The sequence below is a fragment of the Chrysochloris asiatica genome, unplaced genomic scaffold, assembly GCF_000296735.1.
Source record: "Chrysochloris asiatica unplaced genomic scaffold, ChrAsi1.0 scaffold00143, whole genome shotgun sequence".
In the NCBI taxonomy this organism is placed as follows: domain Eukaryota; kingdom Metazoa; phylum Chordata; class Mammalia; order Afrosoricida; family Chrysochloridae; genus Chrysochloris; species Chrysochloris asiatica.
The window spans coordinates 7,241,419-7,266,403 of record NW_006408661.1 but is presented as its reverse complement, the minus strand read 5'-3'; the positions used below and the strand labels follow the sequence as shown (position 1 = coordinate 7,266,403).

Here is a 24,985-nt window from a genome sequence, read left to right as displayed (position 1 = left end):
GGTCGCTATGAGTCAGAACCAACTCCACGGCACTTAACAACAACACAACAACCACAATTGATAATGGGAGTCCTGGTGTGACTCTGTAGGGTAGGTGCATGAACACAATATCAGTCTGAACTAAAAGGGTACAAACTCGCTAGCTACTATTCAGAAACCCTATACTGGGTCACTCTGAGTTGGAGCCAACTCAAAGGCACTTAATAACAACTGGGTAATAGGTCATGTATGTTTACTGTTGTTGTTGTTGTTAAGTACCGTAGAGTCGGTTCCGACTCATAGTGACCCTGTACAAGGTTCCTGAGGCTTTAAATCTTTACGAGAACAGAAAGCCTCATCTTTCTCCCATGGAACAGCTGGTAGTTTTGAATTGCTGACCTTGCATATGTTTACTACTGGGTCACTTTATCCTTCACCTCAAAAGGTGGATTTTCATTGAACATAATGCTTTGGAGAGTAAAATTAATGTAGGTATGATAACTATAAGGCCTGATGTGGCACTGTATGATCAGCATTGTACTGTTAAACACAAGATTGGTGGTTCAAACCTACCAACTATTCCTCAGAAACCCTGTGTAGGGTTGCTGTGAGTTGGAACCTACTCAATGACACTTAACCATAACAATTTTTTGGAGGACCTTATAACAAGCTCTGAAGGGACATGAATGGTACTATTTATCAGAACAGAGCTGGGAAACAACCTCTAGCCTCATGCTGGATAGAAATGATTTCAATCTGGTTCCTTTTGGCAAAACGCAGCCTCCCCCTTGTCCACCAATCAGGCAAAACTAAGGAGTCATGTACAGTGGCTCATTTCTGTGGAAAAATAGCCAGATTTGAGATTTGCCTTGTCTAAATATTATGGTACAGACCTATCACAAATGAAGAAATTGAATAGGTCATTCAAAAACTCACAACACAAAAAAGTCCTGACCTAGACAGCTTCACTAATTAATTCTACCAAACACTCAAAGAAAATCTGACCCCATTTCTACAAATACTATTCCAAAACATATAAAAGAAAGCAATGTGCCCTAGTTCATTTTATGAAAGGAACATTAACCTTGATAATCAGGCAATGATACTACTAAAAAATAAAAAATTATAGACTAATATCTTTCACAAACAATGAAAGATTCTCAACAAAATCTTAGTCAATTGAATTCAATAATATATCAAAATAATTATAATATATCCTAACTGGGATTCATTCCAGGTATGCAAAGATTGTTCAACATTAGAAAAACAATCAATGCAATCCACCACACAAATAAAGGAAAAACACATGATTATATTATTAAATGCATCAGATAAACTCTAACACCCATCCCTAATAAAAATACTCAACAAAAGAGGAACAATCAGGCCACAGAGCATCTTCTGGCCATTGATTATATCCTAGATAAATTTCCTGAGGACCAAGAGGTTGTTTAATAATGAATATGGGTAGTGCGTGCCTGGCAAGATTTCCAAAAGAATCTTACACTTTTCAGATTTTATATGCAAGATTAGTTTCCTTTAGATTAAATGTGATTTGCTTTGTCAGATAGATATTGTTTATGTTTGCTTTTGGTTTTAGGAGGTTAAAATATCACTTTATCATTTATGGGTTATGTAAGCCAGAAATGACTTGATTTTATTTCAAGTGTTTATTTGCCTAGTCCTCCTTCAACTTTCACAGTGTTCGTTGAAGCTTTTCCATCAGTCTTGTTTCTCTCTCTCTCTTTTTTTTCTGGGAGGGCTTATATAAATCATGGGGAAAAATTTAATTTGTGACACTCCTGAGAATACAGGGTCATCTCTGAATTATTATATATTGTCTCTGAAGTATACCATGTTTCTTTGTGCTATCTTATATTTGAATTTGAATGTTCTGTTTATGAAATTTTCATAGATTGCATACCTTTGTGTAGTACTTTTCATTTTGAGGTAAAATAGAGTTCATCCTAATGCTGACACCCAAGTAAGATTTTTCATTTCAAAATTTACATAAAAAGAAATTAGAAATAGCATGGCTTATTTAAATCATACAGGTAATGAAAATTAGTTATTATATGCCATGATCTTAGGAGTCCACATTTCACAGGGAAAAGCTCAAACCAGGATTGTGTTATGAGTCATATTTTGGGGAATTAAGTACATGAATATGTAGTGTTCTGGGCAGAAATGTATTGTTAAACTATGAGGAAAGTGTTTCTAAGAAAGAAAGAAAGAAATGTCCTTGTCGAAAGAATAACTGATGACTTTTCTTCATCCTGAAGTATAAATTGTGAATCCAAGACTTTCGTGTAATTTTTAGGTTATGTTTATGTAATGTTGTAACATTTACAATGTTATGCTTAGATGATTATGTAAATACTAAATATGTATTTTGGAGCGTGGTGACTCTATAGGCTAAGACCTGGACTGTGAACCACAAGGTCAATAGTTCAACCCACCAGCCATTCTATATGGGGGCAAAAATGAGACTTTTTGATCCCACAAAGATAAACAGACAGGGTCGCTATGAGTTGGAACCAACTCAACATCATGTAACAGTATCTTTGATACTGAAAATGCTTTAACAAGCATTCTAGTGTGATGGGTCAAACGAGTAGAAAATTCCTTTTTACCTAGAATTACATAAGCAGCAGAGCAGAAAAGAAAATGATCTATTCCTCATTCTATATATTTTTAAAATCACAAAATCATGGGGAAGAGATGGAGCAAGATGGCAAATTGAGTGGAAGCTCCCATTTATTCCTCCAGCAACTACCCATTGAACAATGAGTAAAAAACAAGTACATACTGAGGTCATAGTAGAACTTCATCCAACAGTCAAAGTGTTAGAGAGTAGTAGGGGTGAGTCCAGAAGTCAATAGGGAAGAAGAAGTGGCATAGGAGCTAGGAGAATTTACCCATTAATATGGTGTTCACTGGATCATCACAGCCATTTTGAGGTGGGGCTGGGTAAACCCTAATCTGGGAACATAGAAAAGGAGCTGTGCTAAGAAAGTTGTAGCTCAGTAAAGTTTTGATTGTGAATTGAGTGAAAGTTTACAGGGCAGCTCATCAGTTTTACATTCAACAAACCATAACCTTGTTTCATTACAATGATTATAATCCCTTCCATGTACCATCAGATAACAGTATTTCTTTCTATTTACTTTAGCTCTTTTTTTTATTATTTAAACTGCTAAAGGGTACCTTCTGAAAGTCTGCCTCCATAGCTCAGTATTTTTAAGGTGCACGTATTGATCACTGGAGTTCATGGGTTATGCATTTGGAACAGGGTGAGTGGTTGAAGGAAGACTAATTCACTGCTTACATCTCACCATGCCCCCAAGACACACAGGCCCTAGAACCAGGAGGAACAACAAGTGTAGCATCATGAGGTGAATATTTCACAAGGATGGGGCAAAAGAGAGGTAAACTGCCCATAGTGGGTCACCATGGGTTAGCCTGTGCAGGAGTGCCCATAAGACAAAGACATAAATAACTACCTACCATCTCCATGGAAAAGGCAAAAACTTCCTTCCTACTCATGCATATTGAATTCCAGAGATCAAGCTTCCAAAACTCCTTAAATAACACTGAAGAAAAACTAAGAATAAGACTGTCCTCTAGTGGAGTCCTGGTGTGGTTAATGTGCTGTACTGCAAAGTCAGTTTGGACCTCAAGGTTGTTGGTTCAAGCTCACCAGCCACTCCTTAGAAACCCTATACAGGGTTGCTAGGGGTTGGAACTGACTCAACAGCGCTTAGCAACTAATGATTCTCAGCAAAAACTACCAAGCCTGCTGGTGCTGGGTCAATTTTTACCCAAACTGACCTCCTGTGTGGATGAATAGAGCTGTACTTTGGGGTTTCCAGGGCTGGGAGTCTTGTAGGAAGTGGAATGTCGTGTCTTAGTCCCACTCAGTGCCTGATGGGTGTGGGGCCCCAGCTTTTTTGTTGGAAGCTGAGCATTTGGCCCCAGGACATCCAACCACAAAAATATCTCGCCAAACAACAAAGTATAACTAAGTGACCCAGGTTCAACAACAACAACAAAACCAGTGAAACACACAAAATCAAAGAGAAGACAGACCAGTCAAAAACAAAACATGAAGAGAAAATAATCCGTGGAGGCCAGAATAATACAAACAATTGATAAACTTCATATTATGGTGCTAAGTGTGTTTAAAGAAAGCAAAAACCACACATAAAACAAACTCATGGAGATCAATAAGCAAATGGAGGGAAAAATGAGAGCCTCAAGATGGAAACTGGAAGAAAAAGAGGTGAACAGAAAACAATATAAATGACCTAGAACTCAAAATAATTGTGCTTATTTGGCACTGTAGGATAATCACTCAACTGCAAGGTCCATTTAAGTACTCAACCATAAGGTCAGTGGTTCAAACTCACCGGCCACTCCTTGGAAACCCTATACAGAGTCACTATGGGTTGGTCCTGACTCAACAGCACTGAACAACTTAACAAAAAGGAGAAACAAAGGACAAAGAAAAGCAAACAAATCCAAAATGAAGTATAGAATTCAATAGACAAATCTAGCATTGGAGTCCTAGTGTGGCACTTTAGAATAAACAGTGTACAGCAAACCAAAAGATCTGTGGTTGAAGACCACCATCCACTCTGCAGACACCATACACAGGGTCAACTGTGAGTTCACACTGACTCAATGGAACGTAACAACAGCATTAACGTTATTAAAATGTCAAAGCTCCATGACAACAATAAAGGCCTGTGTCTTAGGGATGCTGCTGCTGCTGCTGTGTGCCATGGAGTCGGTTCCGACTCATAGCGACCCTGTACAGGGTTTCCGAGGCTGTAAATCTTTACGGGAGCAGAAAGCCTCATCTTTATCCAGCAGGTTCCCTAAAGAAGCAAAAAGAGTGGAATATATATATAATATATACACACACATATATATTTGTTGTTATTAAGTGTCATCAAGTTAGTTCCAACTTTCAATATTGAAGAATTCTATGGGCAAAATATTGAATCATGAAGAAAGCATCAAAAAATGATGGACGGAATACACATAGTCACTGTACCACAAAGAAATGGTTGATGTTCAACCATTTAAAGACATAACATATGATCAAGAGCCAATGATCCTGAAGGAAGAAGTCCAAGGTGAAGTTAATGCATTGACAAAGAACCCGGCACCAGGAAGTGACGGAATACATATTGAAATCTTTCAACAAACTAATGCAGCACTGGAGTCACTCACTCATTTATGCCAAGAAATTTGGAAAACAATGACCTGGCCAACTGATTGGAAGAGATCCATATTGTGCGCATTCCAAAGAGAGGTGACCCAATGGCATGCGGCATCATTAGACACTATCATTAATATCTGTTGCAAGCAAAATTTTGCTAAAGATAATTAAAAAACAGCTGCATACGTACATTGACAGAGAACTTCCAGAGGTTCAAGGTGGGTCCAGTAGAGGACATGGAATGAAGCAGATCATTGCTGATGTCAGATGGATCTTGGCTGAAAGCAGAGAATGCCAGAAAGATGTTTACCTGTGCTTTATTGACTACACAAAAGTTTTTGACTGTGTATATTAAAACAAACTATGGTTAACATCATGAAGAATTTGTATTTCAGGAAGCTTATTGAGGAACCTGTACACAGACAGTTGTTAGAACACAAGGGAATAATGAATTGTTTTAAATCATGATAGGTGTGCACCAGACTTGTATTCTTTCACCATACTCATTTAACCCATATACTGAGTAAATAATTAGGAAAGTTGGATCATGTGAAGAATAATGTGGTTTCAGCATTAGGGGAAGATTCATTAATTACCTGCAGTATGCAGAAGAAACAACCTTGCTTGTTGACAGTGAAGAGGACTTGTAAACAAAACAAAAATCCTTACAACTGAATCAATCAATAACATCATGATAAATGGTGAAAAGATTGAAGTTGTCAAATAATTCCTTTTGCTTGGATGCATAATCAACACTCATAGAAGCAGCAGTCAATAAATCAAACAACTTATTGCATTAGGCAAATCTGCTGTACAAGACCTCTTTAAAGTGTTCAAGAGCAAAGATGTCAGTTTGAGGACTAAGGTGTGCCTGATCTAAGCCATGGTATTTTTCAGTAGTCATGCATGTGAAAGTTAAATTAGGAAGACTGTAGAAGAATTGATGCATGTGAATTACAGTGTTGGAGAAGAATACTAAAGTACCATGGACTTTCAGAAGAACAAACAAATCTGTGTTAGAAGAAGTACAGTCAGAATGCTCCTTAGAAGCCAGGATGGTGATACTTCATTGCTCATACTTCAGAAATTTTATCAGAAGGTAGCAGTCTCTGGAGAAGAACTTGGTAAACATGGAAAATCCCCAATGAGGTGGCTTGACACAATGGCTGCCATAATGAGCTCAAACATAACAACAATTGTGAGGATGGCACAGGACTGGATAATGTTTCATTCTATTGTGTGTAGGGTCAAGATGAGTCAGAACTGACTCGATGACTCCTACCAACAACAACAATAATATACACTACAGCCAGAATGCTCCTTAGTAACAAGAATTGTGAGACTTCGTCTCTTGTACATTGGATTTATTACTAGGTAGGCCCACTCCCTGAATAAGGACATTAGGCTTGGAAAAGTGGAGGGCTCAAATATAACAATTGTGAAGATGTCTCAGGAGTGGACAGTGTTTTGTTCTGTTGTACATAGGGTCACTATGAATAGAAACAGACTCCAAAGGGACATAGCAACAACTAGTAACAAACATATCTATACACTGGAAAGAAATAAAAAGAAAGTGAGATATCTCAAAAACAAAAGCAAATGCAATATCACAGGCAATCATAAGGAACAAGTGTATGAAATTTTCAAGGAATAAACTCAATAACTGAATCCCAGAAACAATACAATATCAAGTTTGTAAGAAATAAGTACAGCAAATTTACCAAATATTGTTAAGTGCCATTGAGTTGATTCTAGCTCAGAGCAATCCTATATAGGGTTTCTGAGGAGTGGCTGGCAAGTTTGAACTACCAACCTGAGGTTCAAACCAACCTTGCAGTCAGGTGCTTATCCTACAGTGCCATACCAGGTCAAATATAGGTCATATATTAATATTAATGGAGACACACTAACAGAAATGGGGGAGGAAGAGGCATATCAGGAATAAATTCATTATGTTAAGGCTGTGTGTTAACTCTTGTTCATATGTTAAACATACTTGCAATTGTAAATTGTGTAATGTAACATATGTAGTAATCACTAAGAAATCACCAGAAAGAACCATTAAGAAGAAAAAGAGGCTTATCACAAGAAAGCAGCCACATGTTTACAAAACAGAAAACTGTAAAATTGGTGAGGAAGACATTAAATGTTAGAGGTCTAAATGTCCATGCAGAGAGTGGCAGAATAGATCTAAAACGTATCCATCCTTTTGCTGTCTACAAAAAACATAACTTAGACATTAGGACACACACTAAAAATAAAAGGATGCAGAAAACTATCCCATGCAACAAGTAAATATAAAGGAGCAAAAGTGGCTATACAGATATTAGCTCAAATATAATTTAAATCAAATTCTATTATAAGAGATAAAGAAGGATATTGCATAATACTAAAAGGTCATTCAGCAAGAAGACATAAATATAATAATATGTACACCTAACAACAATGTCCCAAAATACATGACATAAACACTGACTGTTACGAAAGGTAAAATAACTCCAGAATAAAAACAGGGGTCTTCAATATACTACTTTCAATCATAGACAAAACACCTAACAAATGAGTACTAAGACATTGAGAACTTAAGACCACGAGACAATTTGACTTAGTATACATATATAGAACAACCCATTCTGCATCAGAACAATACACATTCTTCTCCATCACATTTTTCAGAATAGACGATATGCTACACAAAACAAATCTCAGCAAAATTTAAAAGATTGAAATCATACAAAGCATCTTTCATAATGGTGTGAACTAGAAATCAACAACAGAAAAAAATATATACATGGAAACTTAATAGACTGTTGAAAACCCACCATTTGGTTGTACCAGATATGAAAAATGAAAAATTTTAATTCCTAGAATCAAATGAAAATGAAAACACAACACATCAAAACATTTGTTGTTGTTAGGTACTGCTGAGTAAATCCTAACTCATGGTGACCCTATGCACAACATAAAAAAACACTGCCCAGATCTGTGCCAACTTCACAATTATTGTTAGCTTGAGCCTATTGCTGATGCCACTGTACCAATCTATTTCATTGGAAGGCTGCCTCTTTTTCTGTGACCCTCCACTTTACCAAGCATGATATCCTTCTCCAGGGATGGACCTTCCTGGTAACTTGTCCAAAATATGAGAGATGAAATCTTGGTATCTTAGCATCTAAGGAGCCTCCGGTAGCGTACTGGTTATGAGTCAGGCTTCTTACCTCAAGATCAGCAGTTTGAAATGACCAGTCATTCTATGGAAAAAAGATGAGGCTTTCTGCTCCTGTAAAGATTTATACCCTTGGAAACCCTATGAGTTGGAACGGACTCCATGTCACACAACCACCACCACCATCACCAGCAAGGAACATTCTGGCAGTCCATGGTACTTTTAATATACTTCTCCAACACCATAATGCTAATGTATCAATTTTTATACAGTCTTCTTTTGGGACACAGCAAAAGCAGTACTCAGAGGAAATTTTATAGCAATAAATGCCTACAATAAAAAAGTCAAAATTCACCAACTTGAACAAAGAAAGGAGGGAAAACAAAAGATTCCTAGAGCAAACAAAAAAGGAAATAATAGAGATCAAGGCAGAAATAAATAAAACAGAAAAACAAATGAAAGAATCAATAAAACTAGAAATTGATTCTTTAAAATAGGCAAACTAGTGGCTAGATTGATAAGACAGAAAAACCAAAAAAGGGAAACAAAATTTAAAAATGAAATTGGGTATTTACCTCCACTGGGTTGGTTAACCCAGTGGAGGTAAATATCATAACTGAATACTATGAAAAATTATATGCCAAAAATATGAAAATCTGATGAAATGGACAAATTTCTAGAAACACACCACTGATACAAACTAACACAGAGGTAGAAAATTTAAATGAGTAGATTGAAAAAAACACAGCACCCCTCCCCAAAAACAAAGCAAAACAAAAAACACAGACCAGAGGGCGACAACAAACGAATTCTACCAAGCATTTAGAGAAAGTTGAAAATAATCCTGTTCAGTCTCTTCAAAAACTTAGAAAAGGAAGGAACATTACTGAACTTTCTATGAAACCAAAGCCAGACACCGGACACAATAAAAGAAAATTACAGCCCTTATGAACATAGGTACAAAATTTTTCAAAGAAATTCTAGCCAACAGGCATAAACAACTTTTTAAAAAATCTAAAAACCAGTGAGATGTATTCTAGATGGCTTTGTTGTACCGATTGAAGGGGATAGGGACATCTCTCCATTAGATCTCTCCATTAGATCAAAGTGTCTTATGTTTATACCAGCATCAACTACTTTTTTAGTGTCTCCAACTACACAGTAGAGAAAATAATGATTTTAGTAAGCATCTAAAAATTTATGTATGGGCAGGGCCACAGCCAAGCTAATACAGTCATATAGCACTAAAAGCTGTGGAGCTGCATCTGGAAAAAGAGGTGTGATGGATTTTTCATTTTTCACTTTTCCTTCCTCCTCTCCCCAGTCGCACCCTCACTGCCCAGCCTGAACACCTTCAGGCGTGCAGGAGCGCACCCCTAAAAGGGTCTAGTGTTGCACCCATGGTTTTCCCACAGCAAGGGAGAAGGTTCCTGGTAGCCCCATTTGACCTGCAGGCTGGTGCTTATGACATTTAACTCTGAGACCCAGCCCTAAAGCTGACCTGGGTGGGACCCTTTATTCCTGCCTCACAGCAAAAGTTACTGGACAGTTGGCTATGGTTTTATTTTTGGTTTTGAGTGATGGTTTTTGTCTCTGCTTTTATATTGTTTCTGTTTTTGGTCCATTTGGACTCACTCTTTTCCTGATCGTGGGAACTTTTTTCCCCTACCTTACCCAAGAAGAGACAGCAATTATGCTCATATAGCCAAGCTACAAGCATACCCTATAATATACCACCACCTGGACAAGAGCCAGTACCAGCTGCTAGGCATTACACATGAAAAGGGAAGCCTATCTCCAAATCACATCCACCAGGAGAAACTCAGAAAGCTTAACAACACAGCAACATACATTCATTTAAGCATTAAAAACCCACCTAACTACTGAAAATGTCCAAGAAAAAAACAAACCAAAGATCTCAGCACATGTCCAAAAACCAAAATAAGTAACTGAAACAAATGAGCTGGAGGCAGACATACACTTACCAGTAGAAGAAGAGCAGGCTTTGGATCTGCCTGAGAAGGAATTCAGAAGAATGACATGGAAACAAATTCAAATGTTCCACAAACGAGTGTAGGAAAATAAGGAAAAAGTCAGGAAAATGCTACAGGAGCAATTAAATAAGGTAGATATAGTATTGGAAACAATTTAAAACCTGCAAAAAGAGGTCCAGTGATTAATAATAAAATATCAGAAATGGACAATACACTGAAAAGGCAAAGAAGAAGAATTGAAGAGATGGAAGCTAGAAACAGCAAACTGGAAGACAAATCTCTCAAAACTGCTAAGATAGAAGAGCAAGCAGAAAAAACAATTTAAAAAATCTGAAGAGAGTCTAAGATTCATGCTACATAACTTGAAGAGGAATAACTTAAGAATTATTGGCATTCCAAAACAGGAAGAATCACAGAATTCCACAGAGGAGATCAGTTGAACTACTGGAAAAAACATTCGAGAATCTGAACAAACCCCAAAAGAAAACCACCAAGACCTATCATAATCAAGCTCTCTAAAATCAGACAAGGAGAGAATCCTAAAAGCAGCCAGGGAAAAGAGAAGTGTTACTTATAAAGGCAAGCAAATCCAAGTAAGCTGTGACCTCCAAGCAGAAACCATGCAGGCAAGAAGGCAATGGGGAGACATATATAAAACCCTTAAAGAAAAAAACTGCCAACCAAGAATCGTCTACCTAGCAACACTGTAAGTTAAATATGGTGCAATCAAAACTCTCTAGGATAAACAGAAGCTAAGAGTTTTGTCAAAGACAATCCAGCGCTTGTGGATACAGTAAGTCAAAGGAGGGAACAAATCTGTACATCGAGGATCATTCCCACCCCTTTGGTATACAGATCAACAAGGATGGTCAACTTAGACATTGGCTACCCAAATGCAGTGGTTATAATGGCAAGAAGTGACTGGCTTACAAGCTTTCAATAGGGAACCTAGTCTATGGGGTACAGGGAAAGGTAGAACCTCCAATGAGTGGTTTCCAACCTGTCTGGACAGCGCTAATGAAAGGAGATGGGATTGAGACTCTTGTGATTCAATAGTGAATGATTGCTACCACGACTGACTGTGAGTGCTGGAATGGTACAGGTAGACATTTTGTAACTAAAGGAGGGGAGTGGTTGACTTTGCAGTCCAGAAGCAGAGGTCCCTGGGACCATCAAGGGAGAAAAGTGGAGTGCAGAACCCTAACAGGGAAGCAGTAACACCAGAGATAGAGGCAGAGATGAAGTGGATAAATGCAGCGGCTGGGGACTCTAGATTCAGGGAGGGCGAGGGGCTGTGTGCTGATGTTTGGGGGACAGGCTTGTGGGGTATACTCTTTGGTTGTTTGATGATGCATGCAGGCAATTGGAATCACTGCAGTGAAACAAAATAAGATAGGATGAATGTAAAGCTATTGTTCTCCCATGTAAATTATCACATAATTCACAATAAAAACTTACAAAAAAAAATTGTCTATCAGTTTATATCTACATATATAGATATAACACATCTGGAGACCTAAAAATTTTTCCTTAGTAAATATATATCATTGTTTCCAAAGTAAACAAAACCCATTGATAAGGATATCTCTTATCGTATAGTATAATGAAAGTCATTCACTTGCAGTTTTTGCTTCTCTATTTAGGACAACTATTTTTCACCCTTAGACTATGTAATATACTAATGACTTAACTTTTTGATATAATTATTTTTAAATAGGGAATAATAATCTAACCACTTCTGTCGAGTTTTTAAGTGCCATCGAGTCATTTCCCACTCATGGCAACCCCATATAGTTTCCAAGGAGTAGCTAGTGGGGTTGAACTGCTGACCTTGTGATTCGCAGTTTAGTGCTAGTCCTACAGCACCACACACAGGAGTCCTAGGTATAGGGATTGATGATCTGACAGTGGTTCTCTAGCTGTGATTGTTATAAACTCCTAGATTTTGACAAAATTCAAGAAGGATCCCTTGACAAAAGTGAGGTCACTTCAGAAATGTGTGATTTAGATTTCTTTTATCTTAATTGTTGTTGTTGTTAAGTGCCATCAAGTTGGTTCCAACTCATATCGACACTGTATAGAGTTTCTGAGGAGCAGCTGGTGAGCTTGAACTGCCAACCTTGCAGTTCAAACAGCTTTGCAATCTGGTGCATTAACCCACAGCGCCAGACCAGGATGATAATTGTGGATAACCAAAAGTATTGCATAAAGGTTGTCCAGTTCACAATAATTTGAATTTCAGTACACTAGATAATTTGAAAATTTTACTCCAAGAGAAAGAATAAAACAGACACCCCCAAATGTAATATATTTAGAAGTCTTTATATCACCTAGTCTTTTATTTAAGATGAGAACATTTGACAGTAATAATATTGTCAGCATCAAATTTATACAGTGTTACGGAGTCTTGATTTATGATCACAGATGACTCAGTTAATTCTCAGAGTTAAATACTTTTCTTCCTCAAGGGTAGTGACACTACAGTGTTAACTCAGTCAGAAAGGGTTCTCAAACTTTGCAAGGAATTGCATGGAGCTACAAAAACATATACTTGACTGATACGAAAGAGAGCTAAATCTATATGTATTCCTTTTATTTTTTATCTTTCCATTTGAGATTCTTTTTCCCCTGCCAGTGGTCATGGGAAGTCATTTCCTTGGTGCATTTGTATGTAAATGAGCAAAAATTCTAGGATCTTTGTATATATTTCATAATATTTGCCTTCAAGTATTTCATAGAGAATAATTTTGAAATTGTCTTTTTTGTTTTTGTTTGTATGCTTGCTTTTGTGTTCCTCCTGGTACTTTCATTTAATCTCATCAAGTAAAGGCCCAGTAAAAGGAGAGAATTCCTTTAAATTCTTACAATAGTTTCTATTTTGTGCAGAGCAGCAGGAGGGGATGATGGCCTTTTCAATCATAAGGCTAAATTCCCCACCAATGCCCTAAGTGGACCTTCACTGCTCCCCTCAGTGGATTCCAAGAAACTTTCATAAGAAATATGACAGCTGCTCTCTTCCAGGTTCAGGCAAGTATAGCTGGAAGTTTTTGTGACCTTGTAGCATTCAATTCCTTAACTCCACAATTCCACCTAAGTTTTGTCAACTCGTAGCACTTTTAGTTGGCACAGCTACCCTTTGTGTCTCTAAGATGCGTGCACTCACATTATCATCATGGTTAATGAGGTTGAAGCCTAGGGACTACTCACTGTTGAGGCCAGTTTTATGCAGAGTGTCCTTTCTAGCAACCAAAGTATGAGAATGAACTGGAAAACATGTCACTGAAAAGGAGACAGGTTTTAGCCCCGAACTCTCAAAACCAAACACAGCATCTCATCTGTTCTTTAGCATGTTGTTGTACTTTAGTGCATCGAGTCAATTCCCTAATGTATGGTGTCTGTGGAGCAGCTGGGGGGTTTGAATGGCGACCTTGTGGTTAGGAGTTCAGTGTTTATCCTCATATCAGTGAGTATCAACTTGAATTGGAACAAACAGGTGTAGGGCATTTTCTATAATCTTTAAAATCTCCTCAAATATTTACTTTCAAGACTTTGCAAAACTCCCAGGAGATACCATATTACCACTGAATGCTTTATAGAGTTCTATTTGTCAGAATTTATGGTTTTGTGTAATTTTTATAATGAATAATTAATGTCAAAAAGTACACTAAAAATGTGTTTATAGTTCTAAGATATTGAATCAGTTAACCTTGTTGTTAAGTGCCCTCAAGTCAGTTCCGATTAATAGTGACCTTGTGTAGGGTTTCTGAGGAGTGGCTGGTGAATTTAAGCCACTGACCTTGAGTTTTCAGTCCAGTATTTATCCTATAGTGCCACACTAGGAATGGAGAAATGGTCAATGCTTTTAAGTATCGTTAAGTATTTTATCTTCCTTGTGGAGAACAAGTTGATATTTTAAAATCACTGTTAAAGCAGGTTTATTCATTTTGGTGGTGGTTATGTGCCAAAACAAAAATCCTCACCACTGGACCAATAAACAACATTCTTATCAATGGAGAAAATGATTGAAATTGTCAAGGACTTCATTCTTCTTGGATCAACTATCAACACTCACGGAAGCAGCAGTCAAGAGATCAGACGATGTATTGCATTGGGCAAATCTGCTGCACAGGAACTTTTTAAAGTGTTGAAGAGCAGAGATGTCAGCTTGAGGACTAAGGTGCGCCTAACCCAGGCCATTGTGTTTTCAATAACCTCATATGGATGCGAAAGCTGGACAGTGAATAGGAAGATCGTAGAAGAATTGATGGCTTTGAGTTGTGGTGTTGGAGGAGAATACTAAAAGTGCCACGAACTGCCAAAAGAACCAATAGATCTGTTTTGGAAGAAGTGCAGCCAGAGTGCTCCTTGGAGGCCAGGATGGCTAAGCTTTGTCTCTCCTACTTTGGACATATTGTCCGGAGGAAACAATCGTTGGAGAAGGATGTCATGTTGGGTAAGGTGGAGGGTCAGAGAAAAAGAGGAAGACCCCCAACGAGATGGATCAGCCAGGTGGCATCATTGATGGACTCAAGTGTGGCAGCGGTAGTGAGGTTGGCCCAGGATCGGACATTGTTTCGTTCTGCTGTGCATGGGGTCGCTATGAGTCGGTTCCGACTCGATGGCACCTGACAACAACATGTGTCATGGAGTCAGTTCTGACTCATAGAGACCCTGTACAAGGTTTCCGAGGCTGTAAATTTTTACTTGAGCAGAAAGCCTCAATTTTCTCCCGTGCAACAGCTGGTCGTTTCGAACTGCTGACCTTGCGGTTCGCCACCCGATTCATGACCACTACGCTACCAGAGCTCCTTTTTATTCATTTTAGGTTTTAAAAAAACATGACTTTTCAAATTATCTGCATTTTGCTAATAATCTAACTACTCATAGCCTAATAAATTAGCCATAAAACTTGAGTTTGAACTTTTGAGAGCTATTGTAAAACCTCTAGGGAGCAATTACTAGAATATTATGAACATTAATGTTTTTATCAGAGTCATTTGCTGTAGTGATGAGTAGTCTAGACTTTTTTTTTAATGTAGCTCTCATTTGTTATGTTGAAGCTTTTGCAGATGTCTTTTTCAGTAAAGAAATACTTAAAACTTTTTTTCAGTGTGCTGAAAGGAATTTGAAGGAATTTCACCTTCGCATAGACTTTTATCTTTAAATTAAAGATAATCCCAAAGTGGTTTTTTAATATGATTCCTGGAACTGTTTTCAAGTTCAGCATAACCAGCTGACCTAGAGTAACGCATGGTGTATGAATCCCAGGAGCTCTCCAGCTGTTGGGATTCAGCAGTAGTTTATGTTCTTTGGTTGTTATTTGTCACTTCAGATTAGTCTGAACATGATTAATGACAAGCACTGTTACTGCTCATTACCCTATCTTTTCTAAGGCAAGCCTTTTCTCTTTTTTCCCCTCTCACAGAAAAAAAAAAAAAAAAAAAAAAAAGTAAGTCTTTATTATATTTTCTTTCATATCCTTAGAAGAACCAAACAGTTTCAGAAAAAAAAAAAAAAAAAAAAAAAGTAAGTTCTTGCTATTAATAATACATTTGCTTCATAAACACTCTGAGTTTTTTTCATTTAGTTTTCAGGTGCCAAAGCATTTTGTGGAGGTTGGGGTGGGTTAGTAATTTGCCTTAGTTTTTCCCTAAAACACAAACAAAACGAGAGACAATTCACCAGGATATATTGTGTGATTTTGGTAAAAGGAATATGACTCATCGTGTTAAAGGCATACAGAGATCTTAATTTCACAGATCTTAAGTTCGTACTAACTGTTTATACATTGATTGTGATGATGACAAGGTTTGGAGTGAATGTTGTAAGAACATACTCTCATTCCTATTTTATGAAACAGAATGGTCTTAGAAGTAGACATTGGACAATAGCATTATGCAATTACTGTAAGCATTAATGTATTGACAGGAATTTACCTTGAACCTAGGCAGCTTTCAGAAGTGGGCCAGCTTCATTTATATGACTCCAAAAATTAGAAAACATTATTTTGCAACCCATAGTAAAACCTGCAAAAGATGGAAACGATGTGAGACCAAGAAAACGGGAATAGTCCTATTTTGGGTTGTGGCTTTCACAGATTTCACTGTATATCAGATCCTCTTTATGATTTATTAAGAACTTAGAGAGGTATGAGCTTATGGTTTCCTTAAAGCAAGACTTAAATACAAGGAGTGAAAAGCTTTGTATGTAAAAAAATTAAAAGAGGTTTCTAAGTGGTGCTTGAGTTAAAATTTAAAGGCACACAGAGTTGGGATAATAGGGAGAAAGATTAAGGCAACAGTTTCCATAAATACTAAGTTGTCAGATTTACTTACACAGTTTGCAACAGAAGTATTTGCTTTAATGCATAAGACTTTTGGTGAGCTAGAAGAACACAGTGCAAGAAATGCAGCAGAAAATAATAGAGGAAAAAAAAATACACACACACAAATCAACATCCACAAGCTCTGGATGCTAGTGATTTTCCATTTCTGCTCAGATTTTGACTATTTTTGCAGAAGGCTCTCAGCAGTGGCCACCTGCCAAGGGAGAACAATATTCAACTTCTGTGCCAATTGCCCTCTCATATCTATCTCTCTACCCGTAGGAGTCCCTCAGATTTTTATATTCTCTGCTTACTTAAGAACCATCACTGAGTTGCAACTCACCAAAGTCCCTGATGGAGGACTTGGGAGCATACATGCAACAGGTATGCTTGTCAAGCTGACTGGTAGTCGATAAAGAAGGCAGGTGCAATCCTTGTGGTGGTGCACAGCTACTGATTCCTTCTACTAATTAGGGCTAGCCTTGCCATAACGATTTAGAATTTCTGTTGCTGTTAGCTGCCATTGAGTCAGCCAGCCCTGACTCATGGCAACCTCATGTGTGTCAGAGTAGAAAACTGCGCTGCGCAGCATTTTCAACAGCTGGGTTTTTGAAGTAGTTTGTCAGGCCTTTCTTCCCATAAATGTGTGGTAGATGTCTGAAAGTCAAGAACATGGGTGCAAATGCTTCCAAAAGTCATTCTTTCATTGGTCTCCAGTTCAAAACCACCTTGCCTTCACTGTCTGCTCAACCTACCAGCAGCACTTTCTCATAACCTCAACATTCCTTACCTGCATTCTCCTGTTTTACTTATGAAGACATTCAGAAAAAAAAAAAAAATTTAAGCCAAGTGACTGTAATTTCAAGAAAACAAAACATTTAACTGGCTTGTTTTAATAGAAAGAACAATTTAAATGGAGTTTTTTTCACATTCTCTCCATGTTCTGAGAATACAATAGATAGTTAAAGCATTTTGATGCGTGGGTTTCATTCCTGCAGATTCTCTTTTAATTGGTTGTGAACATAGTCTCAGTTTGGGATTTTTACAGATTCTCCAAGGGATTCTAAATCATAGTCAGGGTTGAGACTTTGATATAAAAGCTACTGATATAAACTAGGAACCGTGTTGATTTATTTTGGTAATTTATTAATACTGCTTAATTTTTAAACATTCATACTGTAAAAGTTTAATTGTACAAAATAAGATCAATTTGAATTTCTAATATTATTTGAAATACAGTGATTTATATTATGTCAAGGATATGTAAAACACCACAAATATGAAAGGTTTTCAAAAGTTCTCAGAAGAATTCCGTAATTTTTTAGTTCCATTTTTCCACTAATTTTTTTAATCCCTTTCATATAGAGTCCAAATGTAGTGCTGTAGGAACATCACTGGACTGGTAACCACAAGTTCAAACCCACCAGTTGCTCCTTGGAAACGCAGGGCTGCTAAGTCAGAACTGACTTGATAATACGTTGTTAAGTGCCATCAAGTTGGTTGCAACACATAACTACCCTGTATAGGGTTCCCAAGAAAGAGCTGATGAACTTGAACCACTGACCTTTCAGTTCAAACTGACTTTGCAGTCCAGTGCATTAACCCACAGAGCCACCTCAGCACTCCAACTACATATATGTTGTTGTTAAGTGCTATTGAGTCAGTTCTAACTCATAGTGACCCTGGATAGGGTTTCCAGGAGCTACTGGTGAGAATGAGAATGAACTTCCGACCTTGCAGTTCTAACCAATTTTGCAATCCAGCCCAATAACCCGCAATGCCACACCAGGACCCCTACCTATATATTTTGTTGTTAATTGCCATCAAATCGGTTCCGACCCATAGTGACCCTGTGTAGGTTTTCCAAGGAGCAGCTGATGAACTGCTGACCTTCCAGTTTAAACAGCTTTGCAGTCTGGCGCATTAACCCACAGTGCCACACCAGGACGCCAACTATGGTGGTGCAAGGTCGCCGGTTCAAGCTCACCAGCTGCTCCTTGGAAACCCTATACAGGGTCGCTATGGGTCGGAACCGACTCGGCAGCACTTAACAACAAGAAGTAGCATAGTGGTTACGAATCGGGCTGCTAACCTGCTAACCCCAAGGTCAGCAGTTTGAAACTACCAGCAGTTCCGCAGGAGAACGATAAGGCTTTCTGCTTCTGTAAAGATTTACAGCCTCGGAAACCCTATGCTATGGGTCGCTATGGGTCGGAATCCACTCGACAGCACATAACAACATACATATTCCTAAATATAGCTTGAGTTCAGGTGTGGCTCTGTAGGTTAATGCGCTGGACTGCAAAATTGGTTTGAACCTGAAGGTCAGTGGTTCAAGTTCACCAGAGGCTCCTCAGAAACGCTATACAAGGTCGCTATGGCTTGGAACCGACTCCATGGCACTGCACAACAACAAATACAGCTAAATGGTATGTTAGGACATGAGGAGCCCAGCTGGCACAGTGGTTAAAGAACTGCTAACTGAAAGGCTAGTGGTTCGAACACACTAAGCTCTCAGGGGCAGAAAGATGTGGCAGCCTGCTTCTACAAAGATTACAACCTTGGGGGACGTTATGGGCCAGTTCTACTTTGTCCTATAGGGTTGCTTTGAGTTGAAATTGATTGGATGGAAGATACAGTAAAGGACAGGAAAAAATCACAATGTTAATGCTCATAAATGAATAGCTTCAGTTGTCTCATTCTAAAATCATAGAGTTAAACCAGATAATACCTTCTGGCCTCTTGTTCATTTTATGGTCATTATAATTTCATTTCTGAGGATACTAATTTCTTAATAGAGCTAAATGGGAGGGAATATTCAATTCCTCTGAATATATCATATTTAAGCAACATTGTCTCATCATTAGCTCTCTATCTCTTTGTATGATCATAATTACCAGGCTATGGCAAGACCAGCACATTCTCCTCTCTCCTGTCAGATTTGTTGTGGCAACTCATTCATTGAGCCCAAAGACACATTCTGTTGTGAACCAAAGAATGGATTAAGTTAATTTTCAAATAAACCATAAGTAAACTATGACACATAAGAGAAGATCATTTTCCTAGGTTGAGCTTTTAAAATCTGTGTAAAGATGTATAAAGGTACAATTTTGGTTTATATAATATGTGCATATTGTAGAAATTTTGGACTGTGCAGAAAAGTACAAAGAAATAAAGTAATCCTCAATATTCCAAACACTGAGAAATAACCTGTATTTATAACTTGACTTTCTTCTTTTCAGTTCTTTTTTCCTCAAGATGGCTTTAAGAAAAAAAACAAAAACAACTGAGAACATATTGTATATATAATATTCTAAGTTGCTTTTTAAACATTATATATTTTAGAAATTAAAAAAAAATTGAATATAGTCATAATATATCATCCTATGTATATACTGTAATTTATATACATTCCTCAATATGAGATAACCAAGATGTTAGCTACCACATTTTTAAGATACCAAGTTATTATAACTAGTGATTTTTATATAAAAATGAAGCCTTTTGCCAGTCATGATGGAAACCAGTTTACCACATGGCTATTGAAACTTTGGATGGATATGTTATTAGCACCCTGCCCTCTGGTAGCATAGTGGTTACAAATTGGCCTGAGAACCGTAAGGTCAGCAGTTTGAAACTATCAGCTGTTCCGTAGGAGAAAGATGAGGTTTTCTGCTCCCATAAAGATTTACAGCCTCGGAAACCCTGTATAAGGTCACTATGAGTCGGAACCTACTCCACAGCACATAACCACCACAATCACCACCACCCTACCCTTATATGCCATTCTAATAGAGAAATGCTATGGAAACACTGTTAAAAAGAGAAATAAATCTATTGAAAGGTCCATACATAGCACAACATCTTAGTGTTATTCTTCTCTACAGAGTGCTTGTAACTGAGCCCAGCCCTTCACTTTTGGTTTTCTGCTCACAAAGATTAGCTTGGTTATTCTGCTGCTCTATTGTCATTTCCAGATTGACATTCAGCGTGGAAGTCTGAATTTCCCTTTCATGAGAAGGTTTTCAGTTGGAGACTTCCCTCCCAATTACCCAAGACTGGCGAGGAGTCTATAGCAGCATGGCCTTATCTGGGCTATCCAACCTTGCCTCCTAAGTACTCTTACACATCAAAATTGAGATGAGCACAAATTGATCATGGTAAGAGAGGAATATAACCTTTGGGGCATCACGTAGTGACCCACATCTCATCCCAACAGTTTCAGAAAAATAGCTTAATTCCCAAAGGACGACTGTTCCTTTCTTCAAAATAAAGGTGTCCCAAGCACTGAATGGTTTAAAATTAAGAAAGGTGTGCAACAAGGTTGTATTCTTTCACCATACTTATTCAACCTGTATGCTGAGCAAATAATCCGAGAAGCTGGGTTCTATGAAGAAAAACTTGTCATCAGGATTGGAGGAAGACTCATTAACAACCTGTGATATGCAGATGGTACAACCTTGCTTGCTGAAAGTGAGGAGGATTTAAAACAGTACTGATGAAGATTAAAGAGCACAGCCTTCAATATGGATTATATCGCAATGTAAAGAAAACAAAAATCCTCAGCACTGGACCAATAAACAACATTCTTATCAACAGAGAAAAGATTGAAGTTGTCAAGGACTTTATTTTCCTTGGATCAACTAGCAGCAGTCAAAAAAAATCAAATGACGTATTGCATTAGGCAAATCTTCTGCACAAGATCTTTTTAAAGTGTTAAAGAGCAAAGATGTCAGCTTGAAGACTAAGGTGTGCCTGACCCAAGCCATGGTATTTTCAACAACCTCATATGCTTGTGAAAGCTGGACAGTGAATAAGGAATACAGTAGAAGAATTGATGCTTTCCAGTTATGGTGTTGGAGGAAAATATTGAAAGTGCCATGGGCTGCCAAAAGAACCAATAGATCCATTTTGGAAGAAGTGCAGCCAGAAAGCTCCTTGGAGGCCAAGGTGACCAAACTTTTTCTCTCATACTTTGGACATATTGTCAGGAGAGAGCAGCCACTGGAGAAGGATATCATGTTTTGTAAGGTGGAGGGTCAGAAAAAAAGAGGAAGACCCCCAACGAGATGGATTGGCCAAGTGGCAGCATCTTTGGACTCAAGTGTGGCAACAGCAGTGAGGTTGGCCCAGGATCGGGCAGTGTTTCGTTCTGCTCTGTGCATAAGGTCACTATGGGTTGGTACCAACTCAATGGTACCTAAAAACAAGCACCAAGGTTTGAACCACTGGAAGTTCTCTGTCATTTTATGCTTGCTGCCATTTCTGTATTACTGTTAGTACAAATTTACTCACATGGGATATCAAAGATATTGTCCAATGATTTCTGCATTCTGTTGGGTCACCTCTCTTTGGAATGGGCACAAATGTGGATCTCTTCCAATCAGTCGGCCTGATAGTTGTCTTCCAAATTTCTTGGCAGAGATGAGTGAGTGCCTCCAGTGCTGCCTCATATTCTTGAAAGATTTCAATTTTTATTTCATCAATTCCTGGTGCCTTGTTCTTTGCCAATTCCTTCAATATCATTGGCTTCTTCATCACGTGCTACCTTTTGAAACAGTCGACCATGAACCATTTCCTTTTGGTACAGTGACTCTGTGTATTCTTTCCATCTTCTTTTGATGCTTTCTGCATCATTCAATAATTTGACCAGAGAATCCTTCAATAATGAAAATCGAGGCTTGAATCTTTTTTTTTTCCAGTATCCCAGCTTGAGAAATGCTGAGCATGTTCTTCCCTTTCAGTTTTCTGACTCCAGATCTTTGCACATTTTGTTGTAATATTTGACTTTGTCTTCTTGTGCTAGCCTTTGAAATTTTCTGTTCAGTTCTTGTACCTCCTCATTCCTTCCATTTGCTTTAGCATATCTATGCTGTAGAGAAAATTTCAGTGTCTCTTCTGACACATTTTGATCTTTTCCTTCTTTCTTGTCTTAATGACTTTTTGCTTTCTTCCTATATGATGTTCGTGTTGTCATTCCCATAACACTTCTGGTCTTCAGTCTTTAATGTATCAAATCTGTTCTTCAGATGATCTCTAAATTCAGGTGGGATATATTCAAGGTCATAATTTGACTCTCGTGGACTTGTTTTCATTTTCTTCAGCTTCAGTCTGAATTTGCATATGAATAGTTTATGGTCTGTTCCACAATCTGCTCCTGGCCTTGTTTTGGCTGATGATATGGAGCTTTTCCATTTTCTCTTTCTGCAGATGCAGTCAATTTGATTTCTATGTATTCCATCTGGTGAGGTCCATGTCTAACATCATCTCTTATGCTGGCTAAAGAAGGTATTTGAAATGAACAAATCATTGGTTTTGCAGAATTCTACCATGAGATCTCCAGCATCGTTTCTATCACCAAGGCCATGTTTTCCAACTACTGATCCTTCCTCTTTGTTTCCACCCTTTGCATTCCAATCACCAGTAATGATCAATACATCTTAATTGCGTGTTTGATCTATTTCAGATTGAAGAAGTTGACAGAATTCTTGTATTTCATCTGCACTGGCTTTTAGTGGCTGGTGCATAAATTTGAATAATAGTCGTATTAACTGGGTTCCCTGTAGGTGCATGGATATTATCCTATCACAGACAATATTGTATCACATGACTGATCTTGATATATTCTTTTTGAAAACGAATGCAACACCATTCAGAAGAGAATGTGGAACACGGGATATCATTGCTGATGGCCAATGGATCTTGATTGAAAGCAGAGAATACCAGAACGATGTTTATCTGTGCTTTATTGACTACTCAAAGGCTTTCGATTGTGTGGATCATGACAAGCTATGGTCAACATTAAGAAGTATGAGTATTCCGGAACACTTAATTGTGTTCATGAGGAATCTGTACCTGGACCAAGAGACAGCTCACTGAATGGTTAAAAATTAAGAAAGGTGTGTGACAGGGTTGTATTCTTTCACCATATTTATTCAACCTGTTTGCTGAGCAAGTAATCTGGGAAGCTGGGTTATATGAAGAGCAACGTGGCATCAGGATTGGAAGAAGTCTCATTAACAATCTATGATATGTAGATGATGAAACCTTGCTTGCTGAAAGTGAAAAGGACTTAAAATACTTACTGATGGAGATAAAAGAGCACAGCATTCAGTATGGATTGCATCTCATTGTAAAGGAAACAAAATCCCCACCACTGGACCAATAAACAACATTCTTATCAATGGAGAAAAGATTGAACTTGTCAAGGACTTTATTCTTCTTGGATCAGCTATCAACACTCATAGAAGCAGCACTCAAGAAATCAGCTGACATTGCATTAGGAAAGTCTGCTGCGCAAGACCTTTTTAAAGTGTTGAAGAGCAAAAATATCAGCTTGAGTACAAAATGTGCTTGACCTAAGCCATGGTATTTTCAATAACCTCATATACATGGGAAAGCTGGACAGTGAATAAAGAAGACCTTAAAAGAATTGATGCATTTGATTTATGGTGTTGGAGGAGAATATTGCAAGTGCCATGGGCTGCCAAAAGAACCAACAGATCTGTGTTGGAAGAAGTGCAGCCAGAGTGCTCCTTGGAGGCCAGCATGGTCAAACTTTTTCGCTCATTCTTTGGACATATTGTCAGGAGGGACCAGTCACTGGAGAAGGATATTATGTTTGGTAAGATGGAGGGTCAGATAAAAATGGGAAAACCCCCAGCAAGATGGATTGGCCAAGTGGCAGCATAAATGTACTCAAGCATGGCAACAATTATGAGTTTGGTCTAGGACCGGGCAGTATTTCATTCTGGTGTGCATATGGTCGCTATGAGTCATTACCGACTCAATGACATCTAACAGCAAGCACCTGTTGTGGTGCTGTAGGATCAACACTAGACAGCGAACAACAAGGTCAGCCAGTCAAACTCACCAGTTGGTTCTCCAAAACCCTATACTGGGTCTCTGTGAGTTGGAACTAACTCGATAGCACTTGACAACAACAAGCATTTCCTATTCTTGGCATACCCCTAAAGTAGTAAGATGTCTTCTCCCTTACCTCTGCCACTTCTTATATCTGTGTTCAGGTTCAGGTGGCTATGGTCTTCCCATGATTCCTTCTGTTTTGTATATGGAGCACTCTTTATGTTGTGTGTATTCCAAGGTAACCCGTACCTTTCATTCCTTGTATATTGCTTTTGATTGACCTGCAGCCTGCTGGTCTCATTTTGAGAAGATTATATGATGTTATCCTTTCCAGAAAAAAAATACTTTATCTCTATGCCATGTAGTTATGCTAATTGACACATAATTATTGGTTCTCATCATACTTGTAGTAAGAACATAACTGGATT

General features: G+C 38.1%; 1 protein-coding gene across 2 annotated transcripts in view; it reads left to right on the top strand.

Moving 5' to 3' along the window:
* The window catches only part of LOC102819797 (small conductance calcium-activated potassium channel protein 2-like), a 259,987-nt gene that overhangs the window by 203,169 nt on the left and 31,833 nt on the right, over positions 1-24,985 (top strand). The window lies entirely within an intron of this gene.